This window comes from Lolium rigidum, chromosome 2 (genome assembly GCF_022539505.1).
Source record: "Lolium rigidum isolate FL_2022 chromosome 2, APGP_CSIRO_Lrig_0.1, whole genome shotgun sequence".
NCBI classification, from domain to species: Eukaryota; Viridiplantae; Streptophyta; class Magnoliopsida; order Poales; family Poaceae; genus Lolium; species Lolium rigidum.
Window position 1 is genome coordinate 109633522 of NC_061509.1, and position 20249 is coordinate 109653770.

General features: G+C 40.2%; 2 long non-coding RNA genes across 4 annotated transcripts; one reads left to right on the forward strand and one right to left on the reverse strand.

Annotated features, from left to right (window-relative positions):
• Window positions 1-427: 427 nt before the first annotated feature.
• LOC124692220 lies at window positions 428-3173 on the forward strand. Its single transcript, XR_006999412.1, has 2 exons — window positions 428-1463; window positions 2591-3173. It is a non-coding gene; the product is annotated as an uncharacterized LOC124692220 (long non-coding RNA).
• Window positions 3174-7219: 4046 nt separating this feature from the next.
• On the reverse strand, window positions 7220-18200 carry LOC124687083. 3 transcript variants are annotated; one of them, XR_006998080.1, is made up of 4 exons: window positions 18111-18200; window positions 15355-15563; window positions 14998-15129; window positions 7362-7465 (listed from the first exon to the last, which is right to left on the reverse strand). It is a non-coding gene; the product is annotated as an uncharacterized LOC124687083 (long non-coding RNA). The 3 variants fall into 3 exon arrangements; XR_006998081.1 differs by lacking the exons at window positions 7362-7465; window positions 18111-18200 and adding an exon at window positions 7220-7303 and having other exon boundaries at window positions 15355-15717; XR_006998079.1 differs by lacking the exon at window positions 18111-18200 and having other exon boundaries at window positions 15355-15717.
• Window positions 18201-20249: the final 2049 nt, after the last annotated feature.

Genomic DNA, 20249 nt, shown 5'->3' on the forward strand with positions numbered 1-20249 from the left:
TTTGATTTTGATTTTGAGAAAATTCTGAATTCAAGAAAATTTTGAATTCGAGCAGATTCGAATTTGAGCAAATTTGAATTTAAGCAAATTTCGAATTCAGGCAAATTCCGAATTCGAGCAAATTTTGAATCCGAACAGATTTGAATTTGAGCAATTTTCGAATTTGATTTTGAGCAAATTCCGAGTTCGAGTTCGTTTTTAAAAACGTATCCTCCAGCATCCAGGGTCGAAAGGAAACAAACTAACCTGGATCGTGTGAACGTGGAACTAGCGATATATAGGGCACCCCGTCGGGCCGTGCCTGGTACGTGAAGCGGAGGCCGGGCCGGCCCGTTGGCAAGGTACTCATACACGATCTGGTCCCGCGACACAGCGACCGAGCTAAACTACTGCGGTACCTAGTACCTGAACTCGCACTTGGGATATCCTCATCCCCGATTTCCCTCTCTCCTCCCGACCCGGCGGCCCCCTGCTTCCTCTCTCATGGACCGCAAAGCTGCAGCAAATCAGGGCCAGGGGAGCCGCCTCCGCCCCGCCTCGCCTCGATTCCCTCCGCCAGAGTGCAAACAGCTGCCTCCCTCACCAGCTCCCGGTGCGATCCCGTCGATTCCCTCACCTTCAGCGGACTGGCCTGGCGAACGGCGGCTAGTCGGGATCGGCGCAGGCTACGTGCCGGATCAAACCTCCGTGGGGCGGCGGCGGCGGCGGAAGCCGGCCGTCTTCTCCTGCCACGCTGCAGTTTGCCCTTCTACTCCAGAGGGACGGATGTGATGCTAACATGGGAGGGCGAGTTTGACTTCAACTTCGGCTTTTCTTCTTCCACACACATATGTGGGGAGCAAGGTGGTAAGGAAACTAGAGCCGATCTCTCAGCACCGCTGCAGTAGATGGGCACACCGGGGAAGGAGAGTGAGCTGCAGGGAGAGATGCGCATCTTGGAGATCCGCCAAAAGTTAGGAAACTCATGTGAAAGATTTTTGTTTTCTACTCTTAATCCTGCTTGCACTTGCTTGATAGTCCAAGTAATATGGTTTCTTAGGGGGCTACGAAGTACAAATATATGGAAACTGAATGTTAAGGTGAGATGGTCGTCAAAACCAACATGGCTACATGTCAAATAGCAAGTACTCTGTATCATATTTAACATGACTACATGTAAAATATAAGTGGTTCTTTCCGAGGAGGAATAGAAAGAAAATATAATAGTCTCGGTTCCTTCTATTGTAGTTGATATTTTTTCAGATCAATTGTTCAATACTCTTTGTAGATGCCATTTTGTTGATTGACTGTATGTTATATAATGCCATAGCTTCTTTCAGTGGCAGAGCTTCAGCCCGGTATGTCTGGGCAGCTTCCCGCACTCTGCCTAGAATCCCTTGCCGAAGGTTCAGCTGCTAATGAGAATTAATCAACTCTTCCTATGGGAAAATGCCGTCAGCCAGGAGCGTTCGTCCTCTGCCCAGGTATGTGGCTCGGCTGGCTCTGCCACTGAGTTCTTATAAGCTTTCTTTCTTTTGTCCATGTATCAAAAAGGAATAACGGTCATGCAAGTGTGTTCTATGTAACCAAAGCGTAAAGTAGGGATTTCGTTATGCTTTTGACATCCGACATCTTTTAAGATGATGTGCATGATGCCACTTATTGCATAGGAGGCAAATCGCTGTTTTGCATCTGCCTTAAGATGTGTTGTGATTTCTATATTTGCACATTCATGTACGTTGCATGGATTGGGTATTTTTAATATGATTGCATAGCATGTAACACAACATCATATTGATGAGGAATTAGTTAGTTATTCATGGGTAAGATTTTGGAGAGATATGTGGTTTACTTTCTTTTGTGCTCATTCATGTTATTCACACATCTAAGAACGGACTTTTTGGACACTCATATTAATCTATTTGGTGCTTGACTTCAGTCAAGTGTAAGGTACTGAAATGATTCCGGGCTTCAGATCATGCATATTTGTAGAAGGTTGCTATTATAGTGTAATTATTCTTGGTTGTCTTATTGCAATACTAAAATGGTTGGTTTGCCATTAGTTGTCAAGAACTAACTTAATAAAATATTTTAGTTGCCTATTCTCTAGCAAGTGTTGTGCTATGAAATTAAAACTTCTTGCTGGTTGATGGTATAAGGACATACATTCCTTGGTTATACTGTTTGCCCTACATCTACCATATTTTGGTTTTATGTATGTGATTTGTTTCTTACTGAAGCTAATTTGACATCTGTAGAGCAACCAATCTTTTATAGAGTAACTCTGTTCTCTCATGTTGCTCATTATACTTTTATGGTTTTTAGAAGAAGGTTTGTACCAGTGTGCATATTCCTTCCTTTGAAATGTAAGTCGATGCATTTTTCACTATCGTACTTGCATCTTTAGGCCAGCCTTGCTAATTAATGACCTTGCAAATGAACAAGCATGCACATGAGGCAGGAGTTTTTTGTTTAATTTATAAATTCAAATTGAAATTCGGTTACTGTGAGTACTACTAATTTAGTATTTTTTGCATTCTGGATGGCCAGAAGCAGCTAATACCACATCACATATCTCTATATCTATTTAGCCTGAATTTGTTGTCAATAGGAGAAAGACAATTCCACACACTGGTAGTTCATCTGAGAAAGGCTTGCGCTCACAGAAGGATGGTAGACTCGGGTTTGAAAGGCATTTCTCAATTGTATTTGCAAACTGTGTCTATATTGGAGATATTTGCAAGAGAGCCAACATGGTTCAGGTTCTGGTAGCTCTCAGCCAGACCCATTCCAGAACAAAGAATACAAGATTTAGCAGCTGGAATGTTCAGGCAAGACCAAACATTGTTCGTTCGTATTTCATAGATTAATATTTTGTTCTTTCAAGGTGAGGTGAATTACCAGGCGCTGTGTCATCTAGATCAAAAAAGTTCATATATTATCCATTTCCTTTTTTTGCAATAGATACAGAAACTTAGGGTTTTCCTCCTGTGTGTTACAGAACAGAAGTTGCAGACAACTATAAAAGCTTGGTGTTATGGTAGGAGCTACCAAACTTAGAGCCACGCCCTCCAAGTCCAAAAAGCTTTTGTATCTATCGCTATTCAAGGACCCAACGGATTGTAAGAGAATTGGAATTGAATGGTGTTTATTTTGCTCTGCTTTGCTTAATGTCATTTAGTGTTGCATTTGAAGCCTAAGTTGGATATCCACCTATCATTGTGAGGTGTGGCCACAACAGAGATCGCCTGCCCATGCACAGAGTCGCTCACACACATCTACTGTGTTGCACCCAACGGTGTCACAAAGCAAAGCGGATACGAGTGTACCGCATCAGCCACGTGATGCCAAAACGTAATGTAGGCGGCGCGGCAAAGCGAGCAATCCATCTAGTATATATTATAGGAGCCGCCCTAGGGTGCCTGATGGCGTCCGCACAAAGCCGTCACATTTTAGACAAACTAGATGACCCGCTGCGCTATCGCGCAGGCATAATCAAGTCCGAATTTAAACCATAAGGATCAGCTTATTGTAGGCTCGGAGCGAAGCTCTGCCCCTATCGCCGCCGCTATGGTGAAGGGAGGGCCGCTGGGTTGGCTGGCCAACCAGGCTGAGCTCCATTAGAATCCAACGGCATGCACTGGAGGAAATGTCCTCGATAGCACCTTTGCCCTCCTTTGGCTACTCCCTCTACCCCTATTCGACAGTTCCTTCCGCCTCTCGTACGTCCTCCTCTTCCTCTTCCGACCCCTTAGACCCACCCAATATCCTTACTGTTAGGGGTGTGGACCGAACATATATTAAGCAAACTAAAGAACATTTATTTGATACAAGCGAAAGAAATATTAAATAGAATAGCAAACATTTATCAAGCAAAGTAACAAAACAGATGTCGATTTTATACATATACATTCAACCATTTTTCTTACTCAGTGAATAGTCGTGGCAGCAAGTACGAACTAATTTATACATAAATAAAGTAGACCAGCAATATCATAGGTACAAAACATTACTTAAGGATACTACTACCATAGGTACATTATAGAACTCAAATGATGGTACTTATGTGTGCATTCTCTGAAAATGTTCTCAAATTTATAATGGAACATTGAAACCCTTCTGGAACGATTCTTCAGGAATTTGCTAATCATCCACTTCCAGATTAACACATGTGTTGTAGTGTTCCATCACTGTGAATGGCCCAAACTCTTCTGCCTCTAGATCCATCACCGGTTAACAAAAGGCTGGAGCTACATACAATAATAGTTGAAGGAACAGATCTTTTTTGGTGAGTCCAAATAACACTTCTATACTCGACGTCTGCCGACGATCCTGGATGGTAACCATTTGTATCAAACATGCCGAAAGGGGTAAGCAAATCTTCAAGCAGGCAAACAAACAACTATATCCATCAACTTACGAAGATGGTTTGAGAAGGTGTCCCTTTAGCCCAGCATAAACTGACAGTAACATGTGTATCTAAACACAGAAGTCACATGTTCTAACCACTATAATATGTAATACTATAGACACAGAAATATGAAATACAAAACTAAGATATTTCATCTCAAATAGATGCTAAAACAATTCAAATAGTCAACATGATTTATAGTGCGCCTTGGCGCACGATCCCGTGTATCCCGTGTATAAGCGAGAAACTGTTAATAATCTTTTTATGTATTACAAATCGTTGCGAACCGCGGTAAATTATAAACATAGAAACAAACCAACCAGGAAATAGGAGAAATAGGTATTATAGCAATTAACTATTGTTTGTCTGTACGATAGCAACAAAAGCATGGAAGCAATGCTAAAATTTACAAATGTCTGTCTCCTAGGCTAGGCATGAGTCTACTAAAAGCTAGCTGCACACGGACAATACCCGCACAACTCAACAAAAGTAACACAATAATCTGCATAGTCATGGACATGGCAACATAGGAGAAACATCCAGGAAGAATCGGATAGCACAAAGACCGAATTTCCTATAAAATCAGAGGTATATCATGTTATTATTGTGTTAGCCAAGAACAAACGAAGCATAAATTGTGTAAATAAATATTTATATGATACTACTATCATATTAAGAGGCCTACATCAGATACTATCGTAGAAAATAAGACATGAGCATTTGCATTTCAAATGGGTGGTAAAGCATATTGTCAATTTTCATTAGTACACTACTGATAATTGATAATTTATTATGTTTAAAGAGTCCAGTACCAAGAAAAAGTTCGTAAGCATATCATGCATGCACATTCAAAATAAAAATAAGAGTAACATAAAACATGAATGAGAATCGGCTTAGTCGGACAACTTTCAAGAATTTAATAGGACTCATATATGGCTACAGACCTAAGTGGAGAAGTGTAGTTCATGTCAATTTCACCATTGTAGCCAAGTAAATATCATTTTGCATCAGCATCTTGCAAATATATTTCATATTTCAACTAAGAAAGGACCAAAAAAGCTATCAAATAGGAATGCTTATATGTTTCGCTGCAACAATACCATTGCGGTCTGCTAGTTTCTTGAGTTCTGATCAGCCTACGACATAAGGTTGCATCCAGTTCCACCATTCTGATATATCTGAAAAATGTACCTATATTACAAAATTGTCATTTTCTCAATGAACATATCTGTGTAGAATGGTAGACTTAGATTAACCGTGCAAATTCGAGAAGCAAAAACATAGACTTGGTTTAACTATGCAAATGCGAGAAGCAAAGGCATACACTTGGAGTAAAAAATGCAGACAGATCTAAAAAGGGTGTAATGACATTTTCTAAAGGAACATATCTGTGTAGAATGATAATCTCTAGTTTAACAATTCAAATTCGAGAAGCAAAGGCATACACTTACAGTAAAATATACGAGACCGGTCTAAAAGGGTGTTAGATGATTTTTCAAATGCTAGACCCGCATCGAAAGTACCGATATGTCCCCACACATGGATACTCATGGTTCACCTAATTCTGTAGCTAATTCTCTTTTTGGAGAATCCTTTCACTAAATTTCGAGAGTGGCACAGGGAGCGAGAGAAGTGCATATACATTTTTCTTTTGCTCTCTCCGATTTACTTCATGCGGTTCTACCATGCCATATTTTCCGGTACACTCAACATCTCTATGGAAGGGAATTTGATCACGGACCTTCTAAAAATCATCAATTGTTAATTGCAAACCACCGAGTCCACCAAGAAGAGAATAACCCAACAGGAAATATCGAGTGTGAAGTCAATTGGTATATTCGAGTAAGGCGTGAAAAATTACCGATAATAAACAGAGCTAAGATGATAATAACTTCATCAAACCATGAAGTAAAATCAAAGCAAAATAATGCAAGAAATATACACACACCCCCCTTATCATTTGCTAAACTATTGAATTGTACACTCGGGCTGTAGCTAACCTTATCATTCAACTAAACATATATTAGCACCATGAGGCAGTTCTAATGTACCTGAAGATAAACTTTGGAATAGCGAAAAGAGATTGTATACCTGCAAATTTAAGCAAGAATATGAGCTGCAGAGAAGTGTTCATCAGCTCCAACAATATATGGAGAAACAAAGGGTGAACAGAACACCCAATACCTGTGTTTCATCAAATGGCAGTGGGCATTAGAAATGTCCCTCTGCTACTGGTCACTTTTCATCGAATAAAAAAATCCGTTGCGAAATTTTGCACCAAGGTAAATAACTTTCAATGTAAAACTAACTCAAATAGTCACAAAACCTGTCGTAATAACATACTTTATTTTATAGGGATAAATCTTCTTCCGGTAATTGTTTCACAAAAATAGAATGCAGAAAAAACTTGAATAGAACAGAACCATCTCTCTTTCTTTGGTTAGTTAGTAGTAACCTCACCCCGAATACCGAAGTAATACATCTAGAATGCACGAATAACACAGTGAGAAGGACTGGAAACATGCATAGCTCAATTTTGAATCATCGTGGGGAAAATAATTCGTTACGCATATTATATATATAAGAAGGTTCCCTTTTTTCTCTAGCCGAAATTGTGTCACTTATACACTAACCACAATTTATTCATCTCCTGTGAAAGTCTACATTTATTTAGTTCCCTAGATCTATCTCAAAGTCTCACATTAACATGACACTACCTATCGCCATGGTCCGATGACACTATAACCGAAACCGTGTGAGCTCATATGCGCATAATCCGAGAAGAGCATGAACAATTGTCCATGAACACTCGATGAAAAATGATACTTGGACTAATAACTCCATTTCCTCATTCACAGCACAAGGCAAATATATAATAGCAAAAATAGTCCATTCCTCACAGGACTCTTTTGGCTGCATCAGAGTCATATACAAGAACTACATTAGTAACTCTATACAGAACTCGTACATAATCTAGAAGGCTACACTATTATGAGTAAACAGAGGAACCAACTATGAGAAAATATGATCCATGGTTAACCAAGAACATACACATGGTTATCCAAGAAAACGAACCTCGGAGAAAATATGAAGGATGCACTTTAGTGCTCAAAGGCTGGAATATTTCTACTTGGTAACAACAATGAACAAAAGGTAACTCAAAAAAGCAGGAGTCCAACAGAGGTGGACTCGATCAACACACTCAGTCAATCCATATATCATTTGTTGGCTGAACCATATAACTCAAAATACTTCTTGTTGGCTGAAACATATAACTTTTGTCGAAACGGTTTAAAATATACCTTTAAACTAAGATATTTTTTTATGTCGAGGTTTTATCTGTCGACATTTCTCAATGGTAATTTTGATTGTCTGGCTTACAGACATAGTGACAATGTGTGAAAATATCCAAAAATATGGCAGAAGAAAAGAGCGATGCCTTCAGATTATTTAGTGTGTATTGCAATAACATAGATTGAAGAACTTCTCGAAGCAAATGTAATGGCAAACAACCAGGTCAAGTGCTTTTAAACAAATAGGCACGTATTACTATGGTCACATAGTTCTGACACTTCCGAGATAGTCTGATAATTCTACCAATTCATAAGCACTATCACTTAAATATCAAATTATGCTTACTGCAATGAATGAAACAAATATTATCTGTTAATTTTCGAAGTCATTTGAATTTTCCCAATAGAAACTCAGAGAATTATACTGCTACAACAAGACTAAACAGACATATCTGTTCACTTCCAAGTGACAAACTGAAATTTGAGGAGCACAGGAATATTAGAGGTGCACATTTTATTTTAATAAGAGCAAAAGTGATAAACATCGAAACAAAGTGATTGAAATGATACTCACAAATAACAGGCAAAGATAGCTCCGATAGATGCTCTGGATCATCACCGTCTTTCAAGGAACCTCCGCCGCGCCACCTCGCCCTTGTCAATCATCCTATAAGAGGAAACAAAGAAAATAAGGAGCATCATAGATTCATCAGTAAAAGAATTTATCAAAGATATATAAACAACTCAACAGGCAGATAAGGATATATGTAATCTTTGTTGAATCAAAATCGGCACAAACCTTCCTCTTAAACGACGGCCACCCTGGCTGGCGCAAGTGGTAGTGAAGAAGCCACGAAGGCGGAAGCCAAGGCCGTCGCTATTGGCCGCGTCGCCACCAGAAGAGGAATCATGCACCCGTGTCGAGGGCATGGAAGAAAATGAGCGTCTTGAAGAACACGTGCGGTATCCTCGCCTGCCGCATCACGGCGTCGGCATCCTCTCCTCAGAGTCGCAACAGTCTCCGTTCTCCCTGTCCCTCATCCACCCTTCGCTTCCTGCAACCATCGGCAACACACATACCCTTGATCAGTCAAGGGACAATGACCAATTCCAGATACAATACCACGGCCTAATTAGATCAGCATAGTAGTACCTTATTGTTGACCTGCAGCGATATCTGCGTGTACACTTCATACGCTGCAACGAACTGTTACCCAAAGAGAGATTTGTCCAGGATGTTGTAATATCCTGCATCTACATCCCGATGGCCTTCAAGGCCTCAAATACAGCCACTATACTGCTGTTTTTTAGGGGGAAATCACCAAACTTGAGTCAGGTTGCTGCTCGTGCTCTTTCCTTCATTACCAGGCAAAAAAATTCCACTATACTGCTGGGAGCAAAGCACAGCGATTAGACACTCACTGATATCTGTATCATGACCCAAAAATCCAGCCATGTCTGGCCAATTCATTAACCAATGCCACCATGGTGGTGCCACAAGAGTGAGACGGATACATAGATACTCCAACGGTTGTCTCCTATTTGTAGCCATCTGTAGAGGATAAAAGAGCTATGAAACAGAATGAAGAACAATTAAAGCATGAAGTTGGTAAGCATAAGCAACTACAAATAATAGGTTAAATACTGTGACAAAGAATGCGTATATTTTATAGTCAATCTTAGATGGAAAGACTATCCGTAAGTAGGAATATCTACATGTAATTTGATTAAGGTCTTCTTATAAGATGTAGAATAACATGCGCATACAAGATAGAGGCAGAAATGCTATCACAAAACAGACTGCTAATAGCATAGTACAGAGATGAAACACAAATATCCAAAAATTAAATTATTCCTAGCTTTGTAAGACTGCTAATAGCATAGTACATAGATGAAACACAACTATCCAAAAATTAAATTCTTCCTAGCTTTGTAAGACATGTAAGATATGCGGGACCATAATTCCGTTCAAATTATAGAAGAAACTCAACCTTTTCCAAAGAATAACAACATACCTCTCGAGGCCATTAAGTTTGTGTACATTTCTGCAGCATAGGAAGCACACATTCGTGGATTGGCATTATCTTTTCAATATCTATAATGCTTAAACCAACATAATTCCCTGGAACAAAAATACAGATTCTTCAGCTGATTCCCCACTAAACAGAACACGCAAAGATAATATACAGGTTTCTAGGAAATTAGCAGAGCATTAGGTATGAAACAACCATTTCTAATAACATGACATACCACAAAGTTCCCAAATAATCAAAAATACGAACCATTTATGTTGATTTGATAGACCTGCCATATATGCAGGTAAAGAGAACTGACAACAAAACCCAATCGACATTTTTAAAACGGGTCTGTAATAAGGTAGAGTAATCAAACTTTGTAATCTCATATCTAACTAATCATGTAGATATTCTCTACATAAATCCATAAACATAAGCTACCTATATTCAGTTTATAGGGCCACAGATAATAGTCACTCTCCCAACTGAAGGGAGTGATGATAATATTTAAACGTGACCTACTCCCATTATTTAGCTTGACCTAATGGCACATCAAAAATACTCTTTAACACACTGCCATCACTCAAAACGCAAGAATTAGCCCCAGTTTTTTTATTGTCATGAAACTGCTATACTACTCCAAATTTCTACTCGCACATACAGCAAAGATAATACATGATGAAAAAGGTAATGAAAAGAACCCAGCAAGGGCACCTTTAAGTAGCAGACCAACGACCACCATTGGTGACCTTCTTTGCAAGCTACAGAAACAAGGGAAAGAAAATAACAAAGGCACACGAAATGCATGACAGTAATATAAAATCAATATTAATGTCATGATAAAGCTTTCTTAAATATTCGTGTACAAAAAATAGCTGCAAGATTATATGAACAATTCAGCATTAAACAATATATACTGAGAGAGCTCACACTTTCCTATCAGGAAAAATAACTTAGCAATAGAAAGGCAGAGGTCACACTTGACAGAAACTACAAAATGACAAGAAGAATAGAGTTCACATTTCACATTAACTATACTATGTCCGGGAAAGGAAAAGCAAATGATCCTCGCCAAATGAAACATAAGAACCAGGTCTAGTAGAACCTGCCATCTCATTCCTACTAAAGCATTGGCATAATCAGCCATACACTCTCAAGAACTGAAGGTCATTCACATTGCACAAGTTTTGAGTGACAGGAGCTTACTTTGGAGTCCGCCCCCACCGTTTTTCTAAACTGCTGCACTGCACCCTGCGCTCACCGGTGCTCAATATCGTCCCACATCGCTTGAGCCACTGCCAGCATCGATGTTCACCGGGGTATTCTCTTCCTCCTCCAAATCCAAGCCCTACCGAAACATATCAAGAAATAAAGTTTCTGCAATTTATGCACACTACAACAATATTAAACCTCTGTACCTAGACGGTGAGGCCATGGGCGTGAGCTGCATATGCAGGCAGTATGGGGAAGGGGCACAAGTTACTTTCACCCCATGCTTCAACTTAACATCAAATCTTAATTTTCTGATTGCTCCGCCATGCTGTGGCCACACCTTAATATTAATTGTTCATGCCTGCAGTAGATATTCACATTATCTATCCTGGGGAAGGGGAGCAACACCAATATTCACACATTGTATTTCGTGAGCTTTAGACTGAACCATAACACACTCAATCAACACTCAATCAATCATAGATGTATAATCATGTAGATGATCCTTAATTAATTTTCAATATATGTTATTTCTGCACTTTTAAGGAAGCTATACCATTATCAACACCATGAGCCAGTGCATCACTAATCAGGGCATTCACTTGCAGCTCACCGACATACGCAGATTAAAAAGGTATACTGTATCCCAAATATTGCACCGGCAGCATTTTGGGTCTCCTGAATGTGGGACACTATTATTAATTTTTCAGTTGAATAGGTCCTTCCAAACGATCAGCAGAAAGCAGAAGCAAATGTAAAGAAAGAAGCTGCCAACATCGGTAAAAGCTAGTTTCATCTTTATAAATTATCCAACTACCGGGTAAAATATTTTTATAGCTCTGAGTGCTTTATGAAACAATAGGAACACAGATCTAGAATGAAAAGGAAACACAATGGAAGGATAAAACTACCTGACAAATGAGAGAAACTCAGAGAGGAGTACTGATTGGGTTCATCAAAATCCAATCTTGTTCGGAGGGGCAGCATATACTCGCCAAAAATCAGCCATCAACGAATTATCTTAAGAAAACAAAGCCAATTAGTAAAAACTATATATTCTAATTCTAATCTCGCTTACAAATCTAGATAGTTACGCAAATTCTTAATAGTACTTTTTTACGAAAACAACTTGGTTGGTTCATTAATTAAGCTTAATACTCGAGATACCAATCCCGAAATCGCCATAATCTTATCGAGAGTGATATTTTCCACACCTTGATGGAGGGCCTGATCCGGAGCATGAAGGAGGTCATGGATCAGAGCTGAAGTGTTGAACCCGCCTCACCCGGACTACCTCGAAACCGAGCAAGTGCTTGCAGCAAACCCTCTGCAAGTGGGAAACAAATGACAAAAGTCAACAAACCTACAAAATTGATTGGGAAAAATAGAGAAGGCTCTCATGCTTTGATTATTTGTAGAACGGGAACATTTCATCAGTTATATAGATTTCATTGGCCTCTTCTAAATGTAAGTCTAAGCTACAACCGCATAGTACAACAATGTTCTGGAAAATCCAGATCTGTGGCGTTTGGATAACCACTTCACAACTCAGAGATATCCCACGCAATGCAAGCACCTGTACAGATTACTTTCATGCACTACCTAAATGTACAAACGAGATCAGGAGCATATGAGGAGAAGGGTCGGGAGATGCTCACCTTGACGTTATAGGCATCAGCCGAGCTCGCCCTCAAGCGAGTGCATGTGGTCGCATGTGGACGCTCCGTCCCCAACACCGTGGTGCCTGGGAGAAGCGTGCGGCAGGCCGGCGGCGAGGGTCAAGCTACGGGACCACGCTGGAGGCCGTGTAGTGGCGCGTGGAGGCGTTCCCGTGAGCGCAGAGACCCGCACAAGGACGCCGTCCTCCAAGAGAACGAGGACGAGCTTACGAGCGTCGCCGAGACCACCATCGTCCAGCCGTCGCGCGCGCGGCCGGCCACCATCGTCCACGCGAGGAGTGCCGAGGACGAAATCGACCACGCCCGACCGCGCGTCCAGCCGGCGCCGCTCTTTTGCTCCCTCCTGCCGCCGCCGCTGGACGCCTGGACGAAATCGAGGGCGCGTGTGGCCAGCAGCTGCCGCCGCTCGGTTGCTTCCTTCCGCCGCCGGCGTGCGCGGCCAGCCGCGGTGGACGAACTCGAGGGCGCGCACGGCCAGCCAGCGCGGCGGCTTGGGGAAAGAGGAGAACCGGCGATTGGGGAGGAGAGGAGATGCGGGGATTGGGCGCCCCGCGATCTAGGGTTTTTACTGCCGCACGCGCATAGGAGAAAGAAGGTGACTCAGACGAGCGGGCGTGGCTGCCTCCGACCCGTGGGTACCACAGACAACTGGTCCCATAAGTCATTGGCTCGTTTCAAAGAGAAAAAAGTGCACAAAAAATTACCACATCGAACGGTTGTAGTGAAAAGCGGGAGGAGCAATTTACTGTGCGCACGGATCGGACGACTGACAAGCATTTGCCCCTCCCAGATGGCCTGGTTGGCCGGGTCTTCTTGGAACATTTATAGAAGGAACTAGATGACCCGCTGCGCTATCGCGCAGGCATAATGAAGTCAGAATTTAAACCATAAGGATCAGCTTAGGCTCGGAGCGGAGCTCTGCCCCTATCGCCACCGCTATGGTGAAGGGAGGGCCGCTGGGTTGGCTGGCCATCCAGGCTAAGCTCCATTAGAATCCAACGGCATGGTCTTTAAATATCTAATTAGGGTTTGCATCACCATGAACCAATACTAAATTAGGAGTTAAACGAATGAGACAACAAAAGTAGAAGACTAATTCATGTTAAATGCAATAAAGTTGCACTCATGTACCTTGGTGACGAATTTGATAGAAATAATCCTTTTTCATCTTCTCCATTTTTTCCAGGACGGCACCCGCATAATTAAGCCTAAATCCTATGTCTTTAAAGTTAAGAAGATTGTTCCAAATTTTGTTAACGTGGTCTTGTCCACCAAAGTGGTTAAGATAAACGACATGAAGCACTTATCCCGTGAAGCTTCAGCCTTTGTTTATTTTGTATAAGGACGATAAAAAATAAGTGCTAATATGATAATTCATTTCTTAGGCTTTACAAAACGATGTCGCTAAGATGAAACGAAGCACAAGATAGGGATAACAACATTTACACAATCTGTCTCTGGACATTGTCGCAACATGGTCTTCAAAGGCTACGACTCAAAGGAACCGTGGATGTAATATGTGCTTTCACCACCAAAAATGAAACACAACTACAAAGGAAACGTGGTGGTAATAGGTGCTCGCACCATAAAAACGTCGCCATAAATGAGAAGATAAATTAATAAGCCGGTAAAAGCGAGGCGGATGAAATAAATTTTATGAAAATGTACCTCAGTCGTAGATTCTTCTTATATGCGAAACAATGACAACTCACGTGGAAAATTCGTTAACTATGAAAAGGCAAACTTAATAAACAAAAGTTAGCTGTAATCAGTTTAGAATATATGGAAATATGGTTTTTTTTTTATTCCGAGACAAAGGAAACCAAGATGATCATGAACGACGGGTATGGTTTCTCTATTGGACATTTTTTTTGGCATTTCAAGAATGAAGGAACTAAAGAATTCAACAAAGACATCTAAACATTCTTATGAATAATTGGACAACGCCACCAGGCCCAAAATTTACAAATGTCTGTCCCCTAGGCTAGGCATGAGTCTACTAAAAGCTAGCTGCACACGGACAATACCCGCACAACTCAACAAAAGTAACACAATAATCTGCACAGCCATGGACATTGCAACATAGGAGAAACATCCAGGAAGAATCGGATAGCGCAAAGACCGAATTTCCTATAAATTAAGAGGTATATCATGTTATTATCGTGTTATCCAAGAACAAACGAAGCATAAATTGTGTAAATAAATATTTATATGATACTACTACCATATTAAGAGGCCTACATCAGATACTATTGTAGAAAATAAGACACGAGCATTTGCATTTCAAATGGGTGGTAAAGCATATTGTCAATTGTCATTAGTACACTACTGATAATTTATTATGTTTAAAGAGTCCAGTACCAAGAAAAAGTTCGTAAGCATACACATGGTTATCCAAGAAAATGAACCTCGGAGAAAATATGAAGGATGCACTTTAGTGCTCAAAGGGTAACCAATTTAGAGTAAAGCTGTGGACAGTAATGCACATGACGATCTGTTAATCATCTCAAGGAAGAAATGCTCGATGCTCCATCCAACCTCTCGCATTGCATGGCAGTAAGGTGAAATTAATATTGATGTCATGATAAAGCTTTCCAAAATATTTGAGCATAAAAAATAGTTGCAAGATTATATAAGCAATATTTGAGACCGAAATTAAACCAGCCAGGAAATGTTATGACGAAGAGGCATGTGGTGAACAAAAATCTAAACTAAACATGCTGAAAATATCAATGGCCGGAAACTCACGAAATATTTTTACTCACAAATATAACAGCAGCAAGCTTGACACTGAATTCTGTTATACCAATTCTTCGAGCGCTGATAACCTTAGAAAGCAACATTTGAAGACAAAACTATAATTATATGTAACAACCGCAAGCCTGACATACGCAGCCACGTTCTGGAACTTATTATCATATCCAAAGCCTGAATAGACCCTTAAGCAGTAGCACCCATCAAGCTGAAGAAATTGCTGCAAATGTGAGCTTAAGCATTAGCAAGAGAGCCATACGGAGAACACCCTGAGAAACTTCCTGAAACCGAGTCTGGGAAGAACATAGATATTGTGGTAATGAAATTTGTTAAGGGATAATCACCATAGTACAGTATAACATAATTTAATCTTGTTGATCCAAGTGACGTAACATTTGGGGTGAAACTAAGATACTAATCTTGAAACCTTCGTGGCACCATAGCACATTGCATATCTAAAATACTGACTGATCTTGAAACCAAACAGGGAAATAACATTTTGGGTGAGGCACATATCCAGTCACTAACTCGTTAATGTTCGAGCAATCATTTTCCGAATGCTAGCAAAGTTACGTATTCCAGTAGAAAATGTATCTTGGAACAGCGCAAGCTGAAATTATCCAACATAGAAAGTGTCAATTAGGATCAAAGGCATAATACATTTCTTATGAGGTCGATACAAGAAATCTATCCTAGAATCCTCTTAAAAGGACTAAATTTAAGCTACCAATCCAGAACTGAAGTCATGCATGTGCTCACGTTATGTGTACCAACAAAATAGAGCAGTTTAGATGTCCTCAATAGATGTTTATTTTGGCAAACATGCATGAAATCAACATCAAATGACCCTTTTAACACGACCAAAAAAGTACCTATGATTTGGCACTAAAGCAAATGATTGCCACCATCAGAAGCCTTAGAAACCCATGCTTGTTAAGCAAAGCAGCTTTCTCTAGGCTAGCTATACCTCACTCAATACATAGTAAAATCCAAAAGTTGATCTGAAAATACCTTACATAGCACATTCTGAATTTTATTTCCGCAGACACTAAATTGATTAATAAATAATTCAGGAATTGTACAATGATAGGGACAACAATATGCCACTAAGATCAGTTCAACGTGTTGGGCTGACTAAAATAATGAAAATAGAGAGAGGAATGAAGCAGGTCTGCAGTGGCTACTATTAAAAGAACCTAAGAGGCATAAATGAATTGAGCATGATAAATTTATACAACAATGATGTATCTCAGCTTTCATTGGAATGGAATACTACTGATTCAATAAGTTCAGAATAGTTGTGCGTAGAAATAGTACGATTAGTATTACTACTAACCAATTAATGTACTCCCTCCGACTCATATTAGTTGATGTTAATATAGATGTATCTAGACATATTTTAGTTGTAGATACATCTATTTTAGCATCAACTAATATGGATCGGAGGGAGTACAAAAAACAAATGCATCAAGTAAAATATATGCTCATCTTCTCGTAACAATTTTATTCCCCTCTAAGTATGGTTAGAGCCCGTGGCCCTTTCGTGTGCTTAAATTATGCCATCTAAGAGACTAATCGAAAACAAGAATACTGGAAATTCATCTTTTCCACACCCTTCCACAAAGATAAAAGATATAAGGTCGGCAGCGCATATAGCATTTGTTTCTAGATGTGCTTCAACCATCCATTATATGGTATGCTAATAAATTCTACAAAATTGAACCTATTAACCGAAGTGCAGTGCAGAACCACTATCCATCAAGAACCTTCTATATATGCATTGAGTACAAACAAGAGCTTAGTACCATTATCCAAGTAATTCCACTTCCATATCAGCCTATAGTAAAAAAAATAAGCTTAAGAAAATAGCACTCTCATTTCAAGATGACAGATAGTTATGACCATTGGTCAATGGTCAGCAAACAAATACGTTATGCCATTACGAAATATACATCAATGATATTTGGATTGTTGCAATAAATGCACTACATATAAGCAGCTCAAGTAATATCAGCCAACACAAAGAAAACCACATCGAGGTCAAGTTTTCAATTAAGAAGAGGGCTGGAATATTTCTACTTGGTAACAACACCGAATAAAAGGTAACTCAAAAAGCAGGAGTCCAACAGAGGTGGACTGGATCAACACACTCAGTCAATCCATATATCATTTGTTGTCTGAACCATATAACTCAACATACTTCTTGTTGGCTGAAACATATAACTTTTGTCAAAACGGTTTAAAATATACCTTTAAACTAAGATATTTTTTTATGTCGAGGTTTTATCTCGTCGACATTTCTCAATGGTAATTGACATAGTGACAATGTGTGAAAATAGATCTTTGTTTCACAAGCCATCCAAAAATATGGCAGAAGAAAAGAGCGATGCCTTCAGATTATTTAGTGTGTATTGCAATAACATAGATTGAAGAACTTCTCGAAGCAAAGGTAATGGCAAACAACCAGGTCAAGTGCTTTTAAACAAAGGGGCACGTATTACTATGGTCACATAGGATATATTATGTTCATAGATAATTAAGTATGATTCGACACTTCCGAGATAGTCCGATAATTCTACCAATTCATAAGCACTATCACTTAAATATCAAATTATGCTTACCGTAATGAATGAAACAAATATTATCTCGTTAATTTTCGAAGTCATTTGAATTTTCCCAATAGAAACGCAGAGAATTATACTTGCTACAACAAGACTAAACAGACATATATGTTCACTTCCAAAGGAAAGAGAGGAGTCATACATACAGTGGGATCCATGCCCTCGTCGGTGGCCGCCCCACAGGCCGTGGCTGTAGACGCCTTGAGCCGATGTTCCTGTTGTCACCTCATGGCGCTGCACGCAGAAATAGCCAGCTGCGAACCAAGCAACAAAATTAGTCAGGCTCAATATCCTTAATAGAAACAAGTGATGAGATTTTTATAAGGCCCGTAGATTCACGATCTGAAAACGCCTGTAGATCCACAGTTTGCAAGGATGCATAAATGTCTATTCCATTAATTAAGGAACCATGAATAATCGTGATTCACAATCTGAAAAACCATGACTATGGTCTTTTTTCTCGAGAAAACGCAAAGGACTCTTTGTGTTTCACCTTTGTCGGCTCCGCATCGGTTGCCTTACCAGGTTCAGCGGCTGCAGCGTCATTTGCGTGTACACTTCGTCGGTCTCCGCATCAGCCTCAAAACAAAATCAGCAACTCAAGTCAGCACCTAGGCCCGAAAACGAAAGGGCAGTTCTTAGATAAGAATGTGTGGGTAGATGTCTTACAAGATGAGTCCAAAACAACAGGTTTTACATCCCAGCAAAAGAAGCTATATTTATCAATTATTATAGATAAGTTAGCTAGCTCATCAACACATTGGTGCAAAATGAACTCATGAATGACCCAACTGTGAATACCTCTCTATGGCTAAACCAAAACTTGAACAATAAAATGAAACTTAAGAGGATTCCTTTAGATTACATATTGCTGAAGTATGTATATATCCAGAATGTGCAAAAACAAATATGAAAAGGGTAAAAAATATGATAAAAACTTCCCAAGAAATGACTCAGCAAGAACACATCTGGTGGGGAAAATATAAAACTGATGTTCTCTACTCCATTGCTACAAAAACAACCTCTGAGGCACAGTGATAATGCGAGAACTTGATAAGTGACAAACTGAAATTTGAGGAGCACAGGAATATTAGAGGTGCACATTTTATTTTAATAAGACCAAAAGTGATAAACATCGAAACAAAGTGATTGAAATGATACTCACAAATAACAGGCAAAGATAGCTCCGATAGATGCTCTGGATCATCACCGTCTTTCAAGGAACCTCCGCCGCGCCACCTCGCCCTTGTCAATCAGCCCTTAAGGGGAAACGGAGTAAATAAGGAGCAACATATCATAGATTCATCTGTAAAATAATTTATCAAAGATATATAAACAACTCAACATGCAGATAAGGATATATGTAATCTTTGTTGAATCAAAATCGGCACAAACCTTCCTCATAAACGACGACCACCCTGGCTGGCGCAAATGGTAGTGAAGAAGCCACGAAGGCGGAAGTCAAGGCCGTCGCTATTGGCCGCGTCGCCACCGGAAGAGGAATCATGCACCCGTGTCGAGGGCATGGAAGAAAATGAGCGTCTGGAAGACCACGTGCGGTATCCTCGCCTGCCGCATCACGGCGTCGACATCCTCTCCTCAGCGCAACAGTCTCCGTTCTCCCTGTCCCTCATCCACCCTTCGCTTCCTGCAACCATCGGCAACACACATACCCTTGATCAGTCAAGGGACACTGACCAATTCCAGATACAACACCACGGCCTAATCAGATCAGCATAGTAGTACCTTATTGTTGACCTACCGCGATATCTGCGTGTACACTTCATAAGCTGCAACGAACTGTTACCCAAAGAGAGATTTGTCCAGGATGTTGCAATATCCTGCATCTACATCCCGATGGCCTTCAAGGCCTCAAATACAGCCACATTCAGGCTCAACCTCACGAAATCTTAGGTACAAACAAACCAAGGTAAACTCTGATGAATTATACCTCTGTTTTTTAGGGGGAAATCACCAAACTTGAGTCAGATTGCTGCTGGGCTTCTTCTTGGCCGCCGCAGTCAGTCCTCAATCACCATCTCGTGCTCCTTCCTTCAGTACCAAGCAATAAATTTCCACTATACTGTTGGGAGCAAAGCACAGCGATTAGACACTCACTGATATCTGTATCATGACCCAAAAATCCGGCCATGTCTGGCCAAGTCATTAACCAATGCCACCATGGTGGTGCCACAAGAGTGAGACGGATACATAGATACTCCAACGGTTGTCTCCTATTTATAGCCATCTGTAGAGGATAAAAGAGCTATGAACCAGAATGAAGA